This window comes from Malurus melanocephalus, unplaced genomic scaffold, assembly GCF_030028575.1.
Source record: "Malurus melanocephalus ecotype Western Australia unplaced genomic scaffold, MMel_1.1 scaffold_25, whole genome shotgun sequence".
NCBI classification, from domain to species: domain Eukaryota; kingdom Metazoa; phylum Chordata; class Aves; order Passeriformes; family Maluridae; genus Malurus; species Malurus melanocephalus.
In genome coordinates this window covers 1,834,641-1,854,476 of record NW_026623257.1, presented here as the reverse complement: position 1 = coordinate 1,854,476, position 19,836 = coordinate 1,834,641, and positions in this window count along the sequence as shown.

Below are 19,836 nucleotides of genomic sequence, written 5' to 3'. Positions count from 1 at the left end.
CATAAAAGTATATGAACAAAATACTGATTTGGTCAATAATAGAGGATAAATGCGTGCAGTTTTCATTATTGCATCAGATGCAGCAGTATTCAGCCACTGTGGGATCACAGCACTCTTGTGAGGGCTGATTCTCACTTTTGCTTCAGAATGAAAAATAGGATATGATGSTCTAAATAAAGATTGCATCAATGCCCACAATCAAGGAACCAAACTAAAATTGTTGACAGGAATGGAAAAAGACTGTCTGAAGCATCCCCACACCTCTATTCCTGCCCCAATGACCTCACTTACTGTAATGTTTCAAACAGTTTAACTGCCACACACTTTCACACACAAACCCTAAAAAAATAATCACAGGAGTCAGATGAAGCAAAAGTTACAAATGATGGCTTCTACTGGGTGTTTCCACTTGGTCATCACAGAGGCTTGGGACTATGAAGCTTCTTTTGCTGATAAATTCCTCCTTTAATCCATGATGCTCAGCTTGTTTCAATATAAAGTACTACATTTTCAATAAGATTTAAACTAATGCTAGACTGCCTCAGGTTTTTCTGCCAGTGCTTTCTCCACATGGGGACTCTCWAAGAAGCAGAATCTTGTCATTTCTCCTTTTCAGAACTGGCATGCCATTAAGACTAACCAGAGAGCCACTCCTCAGTGTTAGGCCCATGGTCAGGGTATGTCACAGAAAGAATTTGGTCACTGCAAACAAGCTCTGGGTGAATACACTCCCACAGAATGAAAATCTGACCCATAAAAGATAGTGGGGAGAATTCGTGTAGTGAAGCTCCAGATTCAATCATCTCAGTCTCCCCTACATTCCCTTTTGACAGATACCTTCAGCTTTGAGGACTCTCATCAAGTAAAAAGCCAAAAATAAACCCCATCCAGGTAGAATCATAAGTGAAAACTTTTTCCAGACAGTGAACAACTTTCTCTGATTCACGTTTTAGTGCCTTTTTAGATAGAGTTAATATAAATTGTTTAGTGCAGTTGCAAATGCAACACACCAAAATTCTCAAAGTAAAAAAAAAAAAAATTAAAAAGAAAAAAAAATTGCATGTTTCTGGAGCACAAAGAGACCAGTGTATTATGTTTTCACAGACTTTATGTGTATTAGTGTTAAAATTTTCCCTTCATACAGGAGATTCCAGTCCCACAGTCTTACCACTGCTGTTTGAACGGAAGCCCCAGTCTTACTCAGCATGAGCTGTTTGGCTTGTTCAGAGGAATAAATTTAATAGGATAACATGCTCCTTGTAGACACTGGTGACACTACTGAATGTAAACATCAGTACTGGATTTACTTCATGTTTTCAATGAAATTGCACATTTGGTTTCTGATTCATTAGACAGTAAAATACAATGAAAGCAGAGCTCCAGATTTAAGAAGCTTTTGCTGCATTTTTAGAAGTATTCTATTATGAAGTATACCTTGTTTCTCTTCCTTCTCTACCAGCTACTTTGTTGTATTTGTCATTTCTACAACAGTCATAGGCAAAATCCGTTAATTTTTTTTTACTCTAAAGGAATATGAGATTGATAGGTTTTAAGCCTGAATGCCTTTGTTTATAAAACCATTGGAAGGGTTCTGTTCATTAAGGTTCATGACTGACGTGCTGGAAAACAGCAGTGTGGGCGTGTTGTCTGTAACTCTTCCAGCCCCATATATAAATGGGGTTTCAGGGCAGGATAATGTAAAGCAGAGAGAAGAAGCTGTTGAGGGTTTAAGTCACCCTATACCATATAATTCACATTCAGATACGGACAATATGCAAGAAAGGAACTACAGGACTATAGAATTAGTTGTGGACTGGTTTAGGGTGCAAACTCTAAATGGTGGTGCTGTCAACTGTTCAGCCCTTCTGCTGTGCTGCCAGGTGACCTGTTAAATTTATATTTAAGCTGTCAACCCACCTGCAAGGAAACCAAGAACAGCAGCCTAAAAACTAGCCTAGAATCAATCTTACTTCTAACATTAGTTGTAAAGGCAGCTCTTTTGTGCAATTCTGTACCCACAAGGACTCTGCTGTCCAGAAATCTCCACAGGGCCTAACGGCAATGTTTCTGGACAATGTTTGCAGAGCACTCAAGCACACTGCTCCCTAAGTCTTGGCTAACATGAGCCTTTCAATTTGATCGAGTTACTTCTCTTACAGATGGAGACATTTATAATTTGTTATTGTTATTGTTAAAACAACTGAGGTTTTRAAGGCAGGAAAAACCCTTATGGAATGAGGTTTCTGAAACATGACCAAGCCAGAGCCACCAAAAATAAGTCTGGCCTGTCTGCAAAACAAAACTCTTAGTCTGTCTCAGTCCATTCCCTGTGCTTCCGGCAATGTGAACTCACCTTGTCACTTCATCACAAGGGGAAAAACAACCGAGGTGCCCCCAGGTCAGTACTTGAACCCCAAGTCATTCCTCCAACAATCTGGAAAACATTAGGAGAATAAGGCTTTATTCTCATTGTATTCCTATTAAAAACAAATAGGCAGGATTTAGAAAAAGGAATCTGAATAGCACGGACTGCACAAATGCAGTGACCTCAGAGACAGGACTCCAGGTTTATGCCAGCAGAAGTGGGGTATGACATGGGACAAGCTGACACTCTCCAAACATTTTCAGGAKTGTGAACACAAGCCAGAATATGAGAGACATTGCTGAGGTGGCCACACAAAACTTAGTGAAGGTTCCCACTCTTGCAGCTTCCTGCAAATAGTTAACAGCAACTTATCTAGTTAAATTCTTCCTTCTTTAGTGACTATTAGTTAGAACTTCATCAACAACTAATCAAACTGTGTAGCACAAAAATAATTATGTGAGGAGACTTCAGAGTGGCACCTGAAAGGCATTCTGGAAACAAAACACCGTCCCCTTTTTCCCTTACATCAAAACCACACAAAACAGCAATTATAGGGAAGACATGATAAAGAGGAAAGGAAGAGATCTTTGAGTCCTTCTCTGAAGGATCCCACACAGGATATTTACTCGGCCAGATGATGACTATGGAGAGAGAATTCCAGATGTGTGGGTCTCAGTTAGGAAAACGTTACTCTCCCCTACACACCCACACATATCCACTTTATGCTACTCTTAAGCAAGCCTTGGAATGAAAAAATAAGAATTATGGGTGAAATATTTGACATGAACACACACTCTTGGCTTACGCAAGCCTCTTGATGGATTCTTGAGAGTGAATGTGTACCATGCAATTTTCCTTGAATAGAAGGAAATGCCAGACACTTACACAGTGATCAGGCTACCACTGAACCTCTCTGCCTCCACCAAAAAGAGCTGTGAATCTGAGACTTGCAGAGGGGGTCTGGTTGTCGAAGACGTCTCAGGTTTTGAGCTGTGTGTTAATAATCATTAAGAACTCCACATTTATCTTGCAGATCTTATCTGATTTCTGTCTTGGTTTCTCATTGCAAATGTCGGGAGCTACTGAAGAAGACATTTATGAGGACTTCTTGAAGGCTGTTTCATGCTGGTATATCAGGGCTGACTGTTACTCTCTCATGCCCTCCATGGATACCAAACGATCATTTCAGGCTTCCTCCATTTTTCTTCAAGTTAGAAACTTTGCTTGAACCTGAGAAATTAACCATAACATAAGTAGCACTAAGGAATTATGATGACTATACTAATAAGGTAAAAATAAATATCATCATGCCCCTTAGAGACAATAAAATCTATTGGTGTTCAAAGCATTAAGAGACCATGTGAGGCATACAGTGGTGAAAGAGACATGACATGACTGCAGCAGTTTTTACTCTGTATTGAGCTTCACTATGCTGTGAACCCAGTGGCCTTTTGGTTGAAAACACTCTGTTTATTCTTTTTGGTCTGAGAAGCCAGCATTCACAGCAATTCTCAAGTCATACGACCTTCAGGAGAATAAAGAGCTGATATTTGCACTTCATCATCATAAGTCAGGAAGGATGACTCCACTTCCCGATTGCCAAATWTACCATAAATTCCAAAAAGTGACTGTGAAAAACAGAAGTTCCAGGAGCTCAGGTCTTCCCGAAAATTTATCACAATGGAAAAACAAAGTAGTTTACCCTTTTCCACRCCCACACTCTGAAGGAAAATAATATTCTACCTACTGATCACAGAATTGTGCCAGCAGGTCAAGCCATTCTATTGTTCTAGTCTGGATTGCTTTCCTTGCTGGTTTTAGTCTTGGAGAAAATTCATCACTGAAAAAAACCYCCATGAAAAATATTCTCTTTCACTGATGAGAACATACATGCTTAGGCCAATAGGAAGTTCAGACCCAWGATTATAGGTTAAAAAAATACATTTTCAGATGGCAAGCTCAGAAAAGAYTAGTCTGTACCACCTGGCGCCCTCATTAGTCCCCGATACAATTTTCTTTTCACTACTATTGCAAATTATGGAGYAATTTGGTATGGAGCAAGCATCCACAGGCACTAGATTGGCTGAGTATCATACAGACTTGATAGGATGCATGGCTAAATACTAATAAATGCATAGAAATAAATAAATAATAATAAATAAATTATATTATAATAAATAAACCCTAAATACTTTGAATGTACAAAAAGAAAAAGAAGAATCGTTCCCTCTGGTAACAAATAATCTATTTAAAACATATGCTTTGCTTTTTCAGCTTGAATACTCCAGTATGTGAAGGTCAGTGTCTTTGGGAATTCCTGTTTCTAGCCAYTGTAGGAGAGAAAGTGAAGCATGCATGTTTCATGTTTGCATGTTTAATCCACCATAAGATTCCTATAAAATATATGCATCTTGTAATAGCCACATATCAATCCAGATTCTGTCCCCAGTTACAAGGTTGAAGCTTGGCTGAAGCTTGGCTGAAGACATCCTTCAATTTCTACTAAATAAACATTTAATTATAGCCATAGGTTGCCGAGTGACAGATCCATAAAGCAAGACCTTTGAAAAAAAAAAAATTAGTGCATAAACAAACACTCAATKTCACTAAGAAAGTATTCACTTTAATTGCAAGGTATTGACTCAGTATTTTAGTACTGAACATCAATGGCATGTGGAGACAATAATAATAACCAAAGACATTGACCTAAAAATGCCTTTTTTTTTTYCCTCTGAAATACTGAAACTACAGAACAAAATTTGCAGCTGATTTTGAAAAAGTCCCATTATTTCTTACTGATTATTGACCTTCATGATTATTGACCTACCATTAGTGACCTCACTGCCTCAGTAAAGGCAGGAGCACACCATAGTACTGCGTTTTGAAATTTGCTGGCATAGAAACAAAGSTTGTCAAGATGGTACCATCAGTCACCTAGACTTTAACCCCTGCTTGTTTGTTTCTTTCCTAAAGAATGTAGTTGGGCAACAACACAAGGGCTTCCTGTTTTAAAATTACTATTTGCACAGTCCGATGGGAATGTAATGATGGGTCTGTGCTGCTGGTAATTGTGGGTTACCCTGTCAYAGTAGTTTTGCAAGGGATGAAGCTGGTGGGGGGTTAATGGGGAGGATGTGGTCACCCCATTAAAAAACAAAGCASTGGGAAGCTGTCCACTTGACTGAGRATGCTTCTCAGAAGTGCCAAGCTGCTGAGATTCACCATAGAGCCCGGGCTATTTCTCTCATGGAACTGGTAAATATTCAGTGCCATCCTCACTCTCTGCCCAACCAATTTTTCCTCCATGTACAGTAAGAACTTGATGATCGAGAAAAGAAATAAAAATGAAGTCCAGATTTTGAATGTAAGTGTAATGCAGAAAGGCGTGACTGCATCCTTGATGATTCCCTTATCTCTAGATAATCATCAGGGTGAAGCATGAGGTTCTAAAAGGTGATTCAGCCACTCTCAGCCACATTTTGGGACTGCCCAGCTATCTCCTTCCACCATCTGAGGAGAGGGGTAGAACATTTTCATCTGTAGGCATGCCTCTCATTTTGGAGGGTGGAAACTGATCCAGCACATTGATRCCACAGCCAGGCCCTGTTTAGGTTCTCGTCCCAATTATTGCTTTTGAATGAGAGTGCCAGGGACACATGAGATTCTTTGGCACAGATACTTTCCAGAACAGTACTGTCTGAAAAAAAAACAAAAAAAACCCCACACCTCAGTAATGCTGAAATCTTTTGCTCAGAAGATTTGAATAATCCTGAGGGAGYTCAGGAGCCAACTTTCAATGAGTCCTCTTATTCTGTTAGTAAGCATTTATGAGCCTGGCTGTTTCCTGCCTCCACAACAAAGGGGAAAAAAAAACCATAAAAACAAAGCATACAAGAAACCCTAAAATCTATTAGCATTTGACATTACCTGCATCAAAATTATGTTACTTTGTCAAGGAATAACCTCTTGGCCTTGCAGCATCAGAACCTTTTTGGCAGCACACATAAAATCCAGATTTCGCAATGGTAAAATGGCACATCTGACTTTAGCTGCAGATAAAAGCACAACACAATTCTCCAACAATTCAGCTTCTGCTGATTATTAATGTAAGCTTTTATCATTAGTATAAGCTTTTAGACTTCTAAAGAAAATGAACCTATTATCCTGTCTCTGTAGATTTGTACTTCCTCTTCCATCCAAAAGACAGACATTTCTACATATTTTTTATTTTTGTAAAAAATATTTTATGTTGTTGCTGAGAGAAAGCAACATACAGCGCCATCCTTACAACTCTACACTTCTGTTTATAATTACTGCCACATATTTTCATTGTTGTTAAGTGTTTCAATGAATGTTATCTTTGGCATTTGGGGCTGAAAGTAAAAAATCATCCTGTTTCATTGGTGAGAATTTTTGCATAGATGGACTCTATCTATCTATCTATCTATCTATCTATCTATCTATCTATCTATCTATCTATCTATCTATCTATCTATCTATCTATCTCATTCCCTGAGCTGATAGGGTCCCCATCTCTAGAAAAATGGACTAAAGAGCTGTGAATATGCAGATGTTTCTGCTGAAATCCTTGCCAAGCATTTTGGCAGCTATGAAATAAATGCTCAGTGTGTTATTTTTGATGGAAACCATATCTGACAGATGGATGAGCATCTTAGCTTCATTCACTGACACTTCTTTAGCCCAAATGTTTTTTTATATAATTTCTCAGAGTAAGAGATAAGCACTCTGAAGAATAGAACATAACRTCACAAGCAATACACGAAACAAGGRTCATTCTTCCAATGACCACAGTCCAGAGGTTTCCATGCATTTATGTCTTCACTACAAGGGCAGAAGACATTATTAATGAAGACAGCTGACAGACTCCTAAAACTTGCCAGCTTGGTCAAAATCTCCAGAAGCTTTAAATAGCACTTACACTGTCAGCACCAACCAATAAAGTAAAATCAAATATTTAGTCTTCATATTCGCTTTCCAAGAGTTCATTTTCACATTTTCATAAAATCCACCAGCTGGAGCACAAACGATCATTTTTTGGAGCACTTTTCAATACCAGCAGGATGTCATCATAGAGGTAAATTGCGAAATAAAAATGTAACTAATTAACTTTGACAGTGCATTTATTTGATGAAGTATCRTCTTGCAAAGCACAGAGTCGGTTACAAGCACCTGCTGCCAGGCTGAGGGAATCACTGTTAATCTGCTTAACTGAGAGGCTCCTTTAGCTCCCAACTCCTCCTGATGCACTCATGGGATCCCAGCACTGGTGTCCCTGTGCCTAAAGCACACAGGCAGCAAAACCTTGCTTCCTTCCATGGTAAAACAGCAAATGGATGTATTGATTAAAAAGGACTGCTCCTGCTTAGAGCATGGAAGTGTAAACAGGATGGATTAATAGTGATTTGCRAAAGATTAAAAATGGGGATCACATTTAAGTCTCTATTCAATTAATTAATATTTACAAAGCGTGTTCGGTTACTAGCAAATCTCGGATTATTTACCTTTGATAAAGCAGCATCAAGGGGAGAGCTCTGTGCTGGGGCCCCTTCTGGAGCTTTGGMTCCCTGAGGCTGAGGGCCAGTGTGAGCTGTCCATCATTAATGAATGCAYTTACATTTAGCACTGCACCTGGAAAAATTAATATTTTCACTTATCCTGTGATGTGAAATAAATAAATTACTCTCAGCAGATGCTGCCTGGCAACGAGGAATCTGCCAAACTAGAATCAGWTGCTGGAAGAGGGCACAGGCAGACTAATACCCTTGCAATTCAAAAAAGGAACCTAAAGTGCTGGTGCACAAAGCACAGCCAATGGATAAACACTGTGACTGACTGCCTGAAGCTCCATGGATGCAGGATGGCCCTGGGCTGAACTAAAACCAGCAATTCAGTGCACAGCTKCACTTGTCCCCTTACCCCGAATTTAGCTGCTTCCATCCCCTTGCTGTGCTGGTTATAGTGCTCCTATCTGCAATAAGCCCCAGATGGGGTTTATGTACTCTTTCCCAAATCCCTTATCTGTTTGCTTTGGAAAGAAGGCAGGCTTGCTCTGGGAAATGGCAGGTAACTGAACCAATTCAGCCTCTTTGTACAGTACAATTATTTACAGACCTCATTTGTTTCAAGTTTCCACTAACTAATAAATTTTGTGGGCCACTTTTGTGACTGTGAAGAACACCCACTTTCAGAAACCAGACAGAACCATCCTCCTTTGTGGAGCACCTCTATRCCCTGGACTCCACTACCTTTAAACAAAAGGTTTTGCTTTACTGTAAAGGTGCCCCAAAAATGCACTGCTTTCTGACATTTGGCTAGCAACAACCAGATGGAAGAAAAATCTGGAACAGCTTCAGCACTTGCAGGACAAYTCCAGGTCAAATGTCCCCATGGCAGTTTTAACAGCCCATGGCATTTCCTGCATGAATGAACAATTTCACGGACTAGAAAGACCACACTTCTCGTGTTCACCCATACCCTGGGAAGATTACCATCTCTGGTCCAGACAGCCACAAGGGGTCAAGCCTCCAGTCACAGCCAGGGCTGCAACCAAAATTGGAAGATTACTACCAAGAAGAGCTATCACAGAATTTCCTATATGCTGCATTAGCAAACTGAACTTAAAACATGTTTATCTTTCAACGAAGGAAGCTTGTTGGAGACATAAAACAAACTTGRTACTGAAAAGACAAGTTAATTTTAAGACCCTTTTTTCCTGGTTATGCAGTAAAAACTTTGACAAAACTATCAAGATAACTGCTGATCACAGCAGAATAAAACCTGAACGTTAACAAAGCAAAAGTGTCCCTCAGGGAAAACTTGCAAACATCTTCATCTATACTTTCTCATTTAACAATTAAACAGAAAACAGTTTGTTTGTACTATTGCTTATATTGATGTGCTCTTGAAAAGGAAATGTTAAACTTTTTTTTTTTATTGGTGAAGTACTGCTTGATAGAGTAACAAAAGAAAGATCCATTTCAGAATAATAATCTGATTAGTGTGGTAAAGGGGACTATAAGAAGCTAAAAAGGGGAAATTAATCTCAACTCCATCTCCTCWGGGCAGCTGTACACCTGTGTCTCCAGCTAGCCCAGTGATAATGTGTTCTGTACATGGAGGCCTCAGGGTCAATCACTTAAAAAGTAAATAAAATTATAAAAGTTAATGTCAAACTCTGCTACCAAACAGCATCTCTTTGAGGATCACATATACAYACATAAAGTTTCATAACTATGCATTTCCCTCTCAATAGCTAATCTAGCCTACACAGATCAGTACCATCAGCCAGAATCTGAAAGCACATTTTGAGAATGAGACCATTACGAGCAAGTGAGCAGCCCCAAATTTAATGTTACACATAATTACTTCTCACCAACATGGAAGTTCAGCACAAAGTTTCCAGAGGGATTTTTCTGTCACATTAGAGTTATCRAGCATGGTAAGGAGCTGCTGTTTCTTAGGCTGGACTCCCTTGCCCAGTTTAGTCCTTATTTTTATGCCAAGGAGAAAGACTCAAAGCCCAGCAAAACTACACAAAAAGGCACCAGGAGGAAAATTCGCTCTGCAAACCCTTCCACAGAAGCCACCAGCAGTGGGACATGAACACACAGTGACAGAGAAATTCCACAGCACCGCATTCCTTTCCTCCACTCATGTGAATTCTCACACAGAGAGATGACTCCAGCATATTTACTTTTAAGTGAATAACTGAAATGTTGCATGCATTACATGATAAAATAAGATAACAGGAGTTATTTTGCTAGACTAAAACTTGTGAGCATGAAAACTGAGGTACCCCCCAGTGGGAACAAGCAGCAATTGCTGGCTTGCTGGTGACAGGTCTTAATTTGTCAGAGACTTGCAGGCAGCACGGTGCTGTGTTTGCTCTCACGCTACAAAAGCAATTATTTTTGCAAAAACGAATCAGTTTGCATTCTGGAGCTATATAAATAATTAAGATTCGACTAAATTTGTCAAAACATGTAAGCACAACACTCTACAAAATTAAAGACCGTGCACTATGCAAGAAGTTTCAGCTCAGTGCACGTATTGAAACCTCATCATTTTGTCCAAAGGATATCTGAACCCTGAGGAGCTCAATTCAGAGCTGGAAGATCAAATGGCAGGAACCTGGGGCTGGAAAATTACCTCATGGTACTTGTAACATCTTCCACTATCAAAGCCCTGAGTTAAAAGAAATTGTTTAGGYGGTTGACATGCTGTGAATCAAAGAATACTTAAACTTTACGGGAGATTCATCTTTAGGCAAATAGCATTGAGCCTAACTTTGTTTCCCAGGGCTTCATGTCAGTTGAAAAATGTTCATGGGTTTGTTTTTTACTACATGCCTTTTATCTGCACTAAAATCTCATAGGGATGCATTACACCTTTATAAAAACCTAATTTGAATTTTTCTGTGGCTTTCATATAAGTTAGTAAGCACACAGAAAAYATCTGATGAAAATGGGAGGAAAAAGGACAGTTTTAAATTTTCTTTTCAGTGTATGGACTAATAAAATTGTTCAGCCTCAGTTGTTACAGGTCATATTTAGCTGAATTCTGAGCACATGAGGYGGTCTGATACTCTGCCATTTGCCAGTCCATCCATTTGTCCTGGTCTGACATTCTTTAAGCTATCTGACCACCTTCAGCTAATTTTTGCGATAAGAGAAAAAGTCTCAGAAAATCTCCCGTTCCCCAAGGATTAGCAATTAGGCACGTGGGAATCATAAGTGCACCCAATAAACCAAATTTTATTTTCTGGGCATTTAAAAATTATAAACAGCCTCCTGCTTGAAAGAAAATCAGACATTAATGAGAAAACAGTAACTTGGAAACATCTGAAAAAGTAACAGCAGATGAGGCTGACACCCTTCAGAATACACTGAWAATCAATATACCCAGTCTGCTTCTGTCCACAGTGAGCAGCCAGAAAGGGATTCCTTCTTCATCCTGARCTAGACCAGACTCAGTGGATGTCAGGTGAATGGGAAAGGAATCTGCTGCCTTTGATGGATATTTGGCTTTGAGGATTGCACTTTCTAATCCATCTGGGAAGAGAAATCTCCATACAAGCCAGGCTCTAGACCACAGTGCCTGTGACATCTGCTACCTGTATGGAGCAACATCTGTCCCTGCTACGTGCACTCACTGTTTTTCACAGCTATGGCTTCAGTGCCAAGCAGGTCTGTCATCAGAGACTGAGGGCACAGACCATCCTCACAGAATCTGCATTTCAAAGCAGGTAACCTTTTACATGGTGCCTCTATATTCTTCAACAAACAAGGAAAAAAAACCTTCACACCACCAAGAAGAATAACATTTTGAACTGCAGACTAYAGCAAGCACCACAGCATCCTTCAGTAAATTTACATCTGCTCTTCTCAGCAGGGCCAACCTTAAACAGCAAGGTACCRAGGTACTGCCCACCATCAAAGCAATCCTGACCCCCTGCAGATGCTTTCACATATTCTTGGACTCCTCATGCCCACAAATTTCTGCCTTCCCTTACATGCCCATGAGATGCTGCTGCTCCCCTGTCCTGCCAGGTTTCAGGCCTTTAACCTCATTGCTTACTCAGGTTCAAGTTCCAGACCCTGAGAGGCAATGCCATTGCATCCAGCAAAGGAAAGATCCTTTGGGAAAAATAAATTCTTTACCCTGGTGTCACGCCATAAATTCACAGCAGAAGCAACAAAGCAGAGCCTCGCTGCTTTAACCACTGAGTTCCCCCCATGMAGACAAAAGATGAGGTTATTGTTGTCACTGCCACTGCCCAAACAAGCCCTACTCCAAGTGCAAGGCTCAGTTTGATTTGCCCTCTTCCAGCAGATCCTCATTCCCTCACATCCAGAGCACAGGGATGGCTCTCTGTGCAGGTCTCCAGTGYTGCAGGTTGGGATGCATCCGCCAGCTTGATCCAGCAGCCAAGCTTCAAGAGAGGAGCATTCCCAGCTTCTTTCCATAACAACAAAGGTTTCCCAAACACACCAAGCCCAACCTGTCACATGTGGTTTATCTGTTACCTCCTTTCACCTGCTCTTCCCACCAGTCCATAGCGTGGCTGCTGGATGGAGGACAGAAAAGGCTTTTTTGCCAGAAAGAGAAGGAAAACATGGTGATCAATTGCTGAATACATTGATGGGTCTGGAACTTGTCTGCACCAAATTACTTGTGGATCCTGACCACCTGAGACAATACACTTGTTAGTTTTAGTACAAAATCCATTCAGCATACAGCTTTAGTACAAAATCCATTCAGCATACAGCTTTTACTTTCAATAGTAAATTAGCAAATCAATTTTGTTTCATTCCCTTGAATATGACAGATTTTTTTTCTCAATTTCAGACAATAACATGTTCATCTGAATTCTCATAGGCAGAAAAGACTGTGCTACAGTGCTTTTTTTAGGCTTGCCTTAGCACAATGCAGTTCAGCTAATAAAGAGTCTCATTCCAGCCACATGCAAGAAACAATTCTCTGACTATATCCAGATCCAAATACACCTGGTTTAGRCAGTAAGTTGGAATCTGAAGGGTTTAACAAACTCATTACACTGCACCAAAAAAAACACAAGCAAACAATGGAAAATTTTGATAACTCAAAATATTTAGTTTTCCACGTTCTATGAAAAATGTGAATCCTTTTAATGAAATATCTAGAATGGAAGGGACAGGGATTTTGAAAGAATCCTGCGTAAGATATTTCATGTCCACATGCAAATGACAGCCAGTGCTGTGCCTAGTTTCCTTAGTCTCTTCATAATACTGATTTGAAACCAGAAAAAAAATCCTCAGCAATAATGTTGGGAGCAGGGAAAATGTCAATAGTTATGTCATTCATCATTCTTCATGAAATAAAAGATTCCTACACTCCTTTAACAGGTTTACATGTGTTCTCGTAGCACATTTGAAAGTAAGTGCAAGAAAGTACTTGAACATTATMTAAATATCAAACTAATCTTTATATCATCGACTCAAAGAATCACAGAACAGTTTGGGTTGGAAGAGACCTTTAAAGGTCACCCAGTCCAGCCCCCTTGCAACGAGCAGGGACATCTCCAACAAGATCAGGCTGGTCAGAGYCCCATCCAGCCTGACCATGAGGGAGAGGAGAGCATCTACCACCTCTCTGGGCAATCTGATCCAGTGTTCCATCACTGTAAAAAAAAAAAAAATTATTCCTTATATCTAATCTAAATCTCTTTGAGTTTAAAACCATTAACMCTTATCCTATCACATTTGATAAATACGAAATTTATCACTGGAGAACCTCTGCTGAAATTTATACTTAGGAGATATTGTCTTTAGACATGCATATAAAATAGCTTTTTTTTTTTGTCATACAAGCACTAATAAAGAATGCTTATGCATTTGCATGTTACTATATTCTCACTAATATATTGATTATTCATTAGKTTACTATAGGCTCTGTATAGGCTATTTTATGGCTTTCTGTTGTAACACAGAGACCACATTTGGCAAGTCATATATTTWGAATGGACTGAGGCCCTTCTAAACCTGGAGATGGAGAAATATTGCAAGTTTATAAAAGCATATTTCTGAAATATTTAAACATATTCTCAACAATTAATCTAATTATTGAGCTCAACACAAAAGAACATGGAATACAAGAGTTTAGAATGCAAATTCACTACCTCCTCCTCCAAGTTTTAGTTAAATGACAGTCAACTGGAGCAATAATCTCAAGACAGCTAAAGTCCAGTGTTGATTACTGTTTTAATAACACATAAAGCCATAAAGGTTGACCTTTGGAAGAGTATGTTATTGGTGGCATTGTGTGTTATTAAATTTCATAGAGAGCACAGCAAGTAGATTACATGTAGATGTTTCAGTGAGAATCAAACAGGCTGCAAAAAGCACATCCTAATGCCTGAAGCAAAGATGCCAAACATAAATTTAAAAATGGGTTTTGAATTCTAGCCAAATTCACATAAATACATTTTTAACTTACTAACTAGAAATAAGTTCTAGAAAACATTTGCATTTTTTTCAAAGTGTTTGAATGCCCAAGTTATAACAGCTAAATACACTGTAATTTAGAAATTAGGCAAGGTAAAAACCTACATAAAACACACAAAGAACCCTGTGTTTAAGGATTTAATTTCTTCCATGCCGAGAAAATGCAACATTTGTATACATTTGCTTTGATGAGGAGAAAGTTTCTCTCCCTCTGATCATGAAACAATGCTGGAGCTTCAGGCCTGATGTAAGGACAATGCAATTCCCTCTGTAGCACACAAGGTTCACAAGCATTCTAGTCCCTCAGGAGCCCAGATACCATGCTTCAAGCCCTTGAGGGACAGAAACCTTTAACTCGGGCAGCACCTGGTCCAGTCAGCCTTCTGCAGTGCCATATTTACATTAACACCACTCCAGCACTGAGGAAGGAGCTGTTTGGATTAATCTGCTAAGAAACAGGACAGCATCATCCCCTCAGTGAGCAGGGCAGCAGCTGGGCATCCCTGTGTATCCTCACCGGCAGCTCCAGCCCAGCTGCTCCCACTGCTCTGCTGTTTCGGAGCTGCTGCAGAGCCACTGGCCCAGCTTGCCTCAGAAGACACAATTTTGGGCTCAGAACACGAGCCCCAAGAACAAAGAACATCATGGAGGCCAGTGCCCCAAGTGATGTGAGCCTGAGGGAGCCATGGAACAGGCACTGTTGTGAACTCTGTATCTGGGGGATATAGAGCCACCTCTCCCGGGTCCCTGCAGCAGCACGCATGTTCTGGACAAGTCCCCTGCTGCTGGTGACCAGAGACAGCACTGAAAAATGAGTCAGGCACTTCTGAGCAATCTAGGTCTCCTTGTGCCACTGAAACCCAATATTATTTTTATCTCGGTCTATCAAGCATTAATAGGAAGCTTCTTCTGCTTCATCAGCTGGGAAACAATTTTGCCTGAAGCTGCCACCAGCGCATTTGTGCCAGCCAAAAAAGAAAGGCACGGGTTTCCTGCAGGGGCACCATCCTTATCATCTAATTTGACAAGCCAGCTGCGTCCAGAGCAGGCTGGTCTCAGGGATGGGGCATCGATTGGTTGTAAAGACCATTTTTATTCCTCACACAGAGAGACAGCTAAATTGGAACTGCATTAGTCACACACTTGTCTGACTGATAACCCAATTCCTTTGGCTGYTTTCTGATTTTTCAATTCAACTCTACCAAATCACAGAATAAAATGCTACATAAATATTCAGACTTTCCCTGCAGCATTTCTGGTGTCTTTCCAGTCATGAATTGCAACAGCCTAGAAGTCTTGGCCAGGCACACAACCCAAGAACCTAGTGTGCCTTGATCCTGAGGCTGATGCATGAGGAGTGAGATCAGGAGACTTCCACTATCCCTTTGAGAAAAAAGCCTTCTGCACAATTCACATTGGTTGTAGCAATTCAGGCTTCATTTACTTCTAGTATGAGAAAGTGTGGAGCATCTACCTCTCCTTCATCCCCTCTTTGCAGCAAAAGAGGCTGAGCATACATTTCACTAGAAACAGGCTTTCTGCAGAACTCAGGTCCCAGGGAAAGAAGGGGATCTTCAGCTGGGTCCTAAAGAGTCCTTAAAACTGAACTTCGTGTCTGGCCAGACCCCCAGAAAAAAAGCAGTATGTAGAAGATTTTTTTATTTTATTCCTCAACGCTAAATGGGAAAGAGTATTTTTCCACTTTGTGCACATTCTGAACATTCCTTCTGTAACATTCAGTCATAGTTTGACAACGTTTCTTAATTACTATCTTATTGTTTCAACTGCTGCAATGTAAAGAGCTGGAAATATGCATCAGACTCAGTTCCAACTTAAAAATTAAATTTGCAAGAGGCAGCTGTTGCTGGAGGAGGAATAACTCAAGACAGAAGCAGAACATGACTGTGGAGATGTCCTTACACTTTATCTGATAACAGGAAAAGACAGCCATCACTTGTTCTATCCAAGCCCAAGGCCATTTGGAGACCAGAATCATTGGCTGCTCCTTAGGCCAGGAAACCATGGTTTCTTGTCCTCTTATCTGTCCTCTTACGGGGTGACTGGCTGACAAATTTTGTTATTTGCTAGTTTGAGTTCCTTATCTAGTGAGTGGCTTTAAATTGCTAGATCATAAGAAATAAAATCCTATGTAGAAGAAAAGGTTTGGAAGAAACCCAGTGGCTCCAACAAGCAGGAGTGATAGCTTAATGGCCAACAAGAGATGGAAAGCCCAAGCATAGTGATCTTAAAAACAAACCCAACTCCTGTTTTCTCTAGCAGTAGCCTCAGCAAGGAAAAGGAAGCACCCTTCTGAAGCAAGGCAATACCACAGCAGGGTCCTCAAAATTCCCATCTTTTATTTGTGATAAGAGGCCTCCTTTAAGCTCAGGACAGGACTGGGACTCTAACACATTAAAGCTCATGCACTGATCTCCATGATGGATTTCAGGACTTTACTCTGTGTGAGTAAAAGTACCGTGCACTATCCTGATTCAGTCTGCTACTGGGCACACCTTCAGACTTTGCCCCTGCTGCTTAAGCAGCAATTACAAACATTTCATTACCAAGCACAAGGGAGTTTTCTGATACCTTTCATCATTCATACACTGTAACATGTTGCAGCATTGTACTCTGTTCTTATGGACTTCTCCAGTKAGATGGCTCCATTCGAGATGCTCCGGGACCAGATGATTTTTCTATAAAAAGCAGTGAGATTGTGGCTAATTATTTCCTGATGTCCTCTCTGTGTCTTTTCTATTCCATTAAACAAACAGACAGTGTTTGGTATATGAGTAAGAAATGTAGTGTAACMGAAAATATGTTAGAAAGGAAATGATTACTAATCACTGCTTTTTGCCCAGTACAGCTAAAATGACCTATTTCCTCAGCTCATCAGCTGAGCAAACTACTGACTTCAAGATGTGAGAAACCATCCTTGTTCTTTGGTTGCAAACACAATTTTGTTCCTGTAATAAATTCAAGGAGCAAATATGACCTAGGCTGAAAGAGAAAAACACAAGAACTTCAGTCAGCTCAGAAAAAGAAGACGTGAATGGGAAGCAGACAGACTAAACTAACATTTATTACATTTATTAACAGTTTGTTAAATAAGTTTAATGATTTTAATATATGGAACTCAAGAAWGCATCAGTTAGGGGRAACACTTGCCCAGGATATTCCAGTRCATATTAGGAAGTAAAATGTAAAAATACTCTTAAAAYACAACTGTACTGCTTTGGGCAGCAGGAGGATAAAAAGTTAACCAGAGCCCTCAATTGATCAATCAGATGGAAATTAATTAAAGACATAAGGGGCATGATTCACTATCTGGTGGAGTTACAAAGTATAAATCACCTTACAAACACACAAAAAAAACCCCAAATGGATATGTTTCTCTTATACTACATTAAACTATCTGGGTTTCTCAATATTTCCAGGACTGAATATTATATTGGGACAAATAATCATTATGTATTCTTTATAGTTTGCACTGTGAGACATACACTTGKTGTCCAAATGTTTTCATTCAGGAGGCTTTAATTTTGGTGTGGCTTGTTTTAGTCTGGAATGAGAAGGGGTAGTCCTCAAACATCAGCTCATCTGGAACTTTCAAACGGCAAGTTAAAATCATGTATTTACAAGTGGCTTTGAGGATTCCCTTTTACTTTTCTCTGACTCAAAACCAGCACCAAAGGCTTCTTTCCTCTAAGGAAAGAATCTCCCTAAACTGAAACAAAAAGGGAACACTTTGCAAAGAAAACATTTAAAAATACAGAGTTTTAAAAAACATTCTTCCATAATTTCATTAACAAGTTGTTCTCAGATCCATGGCAGAGGAATGACCTCACTGCCAATAAAATCCAGAAATTAGTTACTGGCAATACAGTTATCAAAAACCAAACACATTCTTAGGAAGAAGRAATTTAATATTGAATTAATGCTGCAATATATATATCCAGCCTTGAGTTTAAAAGTCAAAAGGTTTGCTTCAAAGAAAATGACCTACAAATTACCACTAAGCATACATACAGGCTGTGTCTAAACTGGCAGGAAATTCAGCTCAGCAAACAAGTAAAACAAAGCAGCTGGAGTAAGGCCCCTCCATCTCTAAGAGCTTCTACTTCAGTGCAGCTTTAGTGTATTTGGTTGGAGATGGAATGTTCCCYGTCASTGGACATGGYTTGAAGCTGTCTGAYGGACCAACCACTGGTCCATCAGGAGATKATTAGCTCTCCCTTAGGCTAATGAAGATTTGGTGTGTTAATCCAAAGACACTCTTAGGCAATCACAAGCAACTCCTGCTTCCCCCTTCTCAGTTTATGGTCCTCTCCTGTTTTTCTCTGCTTTGCTCCAGGACACCATGCCTGTGGTATTATAAGTGATCTACAGGACAAAGGCAGGTTTGCTCTCTTGCAAGGATTTCAGCTCAAGGGTTGCTAGGTGAGACAAACTCCAGCTGTAGGAGGGAAAAAACCTCCAGCATAACTGGGGCTGACTTTGCCAAAACACCTCAGGAGTCAGGGGCTTCTTCACKCCAACCCCACTCCAGATCCTGTCATCTTCCTTACAGGCATTTTCAGAGCTCCTTTCCTGTTGATTCTTCAAATATGTSGAATGGTGCTTGGTCATAGGAACATTTTAGAACAGTTGTCTTTGGAAGAGGGGAGGCTTTGCAGCACTCCTCTGCTGGCCACTGCTGCTCTGAGATCACACACAGGTAGCTGATTCCTCACAGGGTTCCCACCTTCCCAAAATATTTGCCAACTCTCCTTGAGGGAGGCACGGTGAAGGTAACATCATAAACCTAAATGCCCCGGGGAAAGTCAATTACAATGACACCCTGAAACCTCCCTGCAATTTTGAAAATGCTGAGAATCTCCTGCAGATCGTTCAGAAGCGGGTTGCTTTCTCATCTTTCTCCCACCCTCAGGCCGGCAGAGTGCCGTGGTTTGCCAAGGCTCCGGCTCAGAAGGCAGCCAGTGCCCCAGCCAGCGAGGACCTTCCTGCAAGCTCCCTCGGGCTACAAGCGCGTTCCCTTGCCCCGCAGCTCAGGCAGAGATCTTGAAATATGAAGATGTTGCACTGCCAAACGTTCAAGATTTATTTATTTCAGGTGTATGACCGTGAAGAAGAGCCGTAGGTCAGACACCTTGGTTGATGCCTCGTTCAGGACCCCCACCTTTCCTGCAGGTGCATGAGCGCCCCTACCCAAGGCCCGAAGCCCATGGTCACGGAACGCACTGCACCAGGAGGGCRAAGGTGGCGCAGATGGGGGAACCCCACGGCGCCGGTGGGGACCCGGCGGGGTGAAGGGGCGCGGACAGGTGCCGCCGCTGCCGGGCGGGGGGCGCAGCGCGGCCGCTCCGGGTCGGGAGGAGCCGCTCGGTGCCGCTCTTTCCCCCGCCGCCGCCGCCGCCGCCCGCCTGCGAGCGAGTGTCAAACCCACGTGCTCCGCCAGCCGCGCAGCCC